Genomic DNA, 2541 nt, shown 5'->3' on the forward strand with positions numbered 1-2541 from the left:
TGAAACGAAGTCTCACCATTCTTGCTTCTAAGGAGCATTCTGGTTGTACTTGTTCCAAGTATATTTCTTTATTTTAGACAAATAAAGTAGCCTAATTAAAATCACTACTGAATGAATATGTGCTCTGTGATACAAACCTGTATCAGACTTGTCTTTGATTTTACTTTTCTTTTAGTAAGATATGCTGTGTTTTTTTTTTTTGTTTGTTTTTTTGCTTTTGTTTTTTAGTCTTCAACTGTTGTTTATTGGAAGGCCACGCATTGCCTTCATTTATTGTATTTTAAATCACTGTACATTTAACTTTGTGAAAACACTGCTTGCATTTTCTAGTAAAAAAAAACAAAAAACTAAAAACTAAAAATTGTTTCAGGAATATAAAGAAATATCCAACTTAAATAGTGAAAAAAATGCACCATAGTTACTGTGGCACTGCAGTCGTGTCTACATTTCCCAGGTTTCTTAAGTAACTATCTTGTCTGATACACACAATATAAAGAGCAATTATGACAACAGACATCTACATAGCCCTCTAAAGTCTTATTGAGACTATCTTGTTGATATTGGATAACCAATCATAGGTGCAGTTGCAGTAGCAGAATAGGCATATGCCATGCCAACTGTTGGGTCATACCATTGCACATATTTTGAACATTAGTTCCATATTGCTGAGTGCTATCATAACCATTCTGGTAAGTCCTTGTTGGATTACCAGTCCTAAAACTGGTCTGTACACTGGCAGACGCAAAATTACTTCCAAAGTTCCCATTGGTGTAATCTCTAACACTGTAAACCCCATTTTGAGTTTTTGCCTCAAAATCTCTCTTAAGCAGACTAGAGTAACCTGTGTCATAATTTTCCCTCTCTCTAAAGGCATTGAATCCTCCCCTTTTGCCTGCAGAGTATCTGTCCCAACGGTCATACATCATGCCTCCTCTACCCCTGGAATGACCAGCTGAAGCAACTTGGGATTTATTGCTTGATTAGCTTCACGAAGCACAGAGATAAGGGCACTCACTTGCTTTATGTTATTAGGTTTAAAGAAAGTGTATGCTGTACCTGTTTTGGTGTTTTGAACAGTTCTTCCAATTTGATGAATATGTTTATATGAATGAAATCTCTCTCCTGAGAGATTACATTCTTATAAACATTGGTGCACTGGAACTGAGCACAAACCACAACTTTCTTCAGATTGTGGATGTGTGCCATGATGTGGAGAAGGATGAAAAATTTATCTATCTCATGGAAGAGTCATGCGCAAGAAGGAGAATAAAACCATTGTTTTGTTGGAAACAAAAGAAGATGTGATGAACTTACGAGAACTATCAGGAGAGATGGATAGCCTGCCATGGGTATACATGGTGACAAGAGTCAACAGGAATGAAACTTGGCTGGTGTGGCGCTGTGGGCTAATGTGTCGGACTGCAAAGTCATTTGAACTGCAAGGTCAGTGGTTCAAGCTCACCAGCTGCCCTTTGTAAGCCCTATACACAGTCTCTATGAGTCAGAATCGACTCAACGGCACTAAACAACAACAATCTTTCAGGAAGTCTTCTGCAAGTTGCCTTACTTCTTTTGGCCAAGTAGCACTTCACATTAAGGTTTGCCTATCAGGTCTTTTATGACCCACGATCTTTCTAATTTGGGGTTCAAAGCCCATATCAAGCATTCGATCTGTTTCATCAAGGATAAGGTAGGATGTTCTTCTCAGATTGGTTTTCCCACATTCTAAAAAGTCAATCAGCTTCCCAAGTATTGCAATACAGATTTCCACACCTAGTCTCCAAATCACGTATTTGTGGTCCCTTGGGAGCATCACCATAGCTGCAAGTAGACTTTAAATGGCATCTAAAGTATTCAGCAGCTACTTGCTGCATTTGTTGGGCCAGTTCCTGAGTTGTTGCCAGCACCAAGCAAAAAGGCCCATCACCTCTCTCTAGGAATGGCTGATGATTGATGTGAATGAAGGCAGGCAGCAAGTAAGATAATGTTTTCCTGGATTCAGTCTGTGCTATTCCAACCATATCCAGTCCTCTTAAAGCAATTGGTCATCCCTGAACTTGAATAGCAGTAGGTTCAGTAAAGTTTTGTCTTGCAATAACATCCATGACGTTTGCAGTGAAGTTTGCTTCATAAAAATTCAAAACTGGCTTTGGGCTGTTGTGACCCCTAACCATAGCTTCCTTGCTTCTTCTGTATGTCTTCACATCTTATGCTGTGCGCCTAGATAAATTAGGCTGTTCTTGGTAAAAATTCTTCTCAAATTTGGGCAGGTCATCAAGATTCCACCTCTTCATATCTAGTTTCTCCCTAGGGTTTCCAAACTTCTTGCCAGACAAAGATCTTGCTCTACTTCCTCCAAATCAAGGTGCCCCCAACCCTCGATCCTGGCCATGGTCTAGGTTACTTGAATAACTTGACATGGCATCAATGGTTGAGTCAGGGTGAAGAGTAGCCAGGGGTGGCGACGGCGAAGACTTGCAGATCGGCAATGGTGGAAAGCCAGCAATGACAAGAGTGGAGCTGAACAGTCAGAGACTGAAG

General features: G+C 40.0%; 1 pseudogene; it reads right to left on the bottom strand.

The window, feature by feature from the left end:
- Window positions 1-418: 418 nt before the first annotated feature.
- LOC102835774 lies at window positions 419-2420 on the bottom strand (annotated as a pseudogene).
- Window positions 2421-2541: the final 121 nt, after the last annotated feature.

Source organism: Chrysochloris asiatica, unplaced genomic scaffold, assembly GCF_000296735.1.
Source record: "Chrysochloris asiatica unplaced genomic scaffold, ChrAsi1.0 scaffold00276, whole genome shotgun sequence".
NCBI classification, from domain to species: domain Eukaryota; kingdom Metazoa; phylum Chordata; class Mammalia; order Afrosoricida; family Chrysochloridae; genus Chrysochloris; species Chrysochloris asiatica.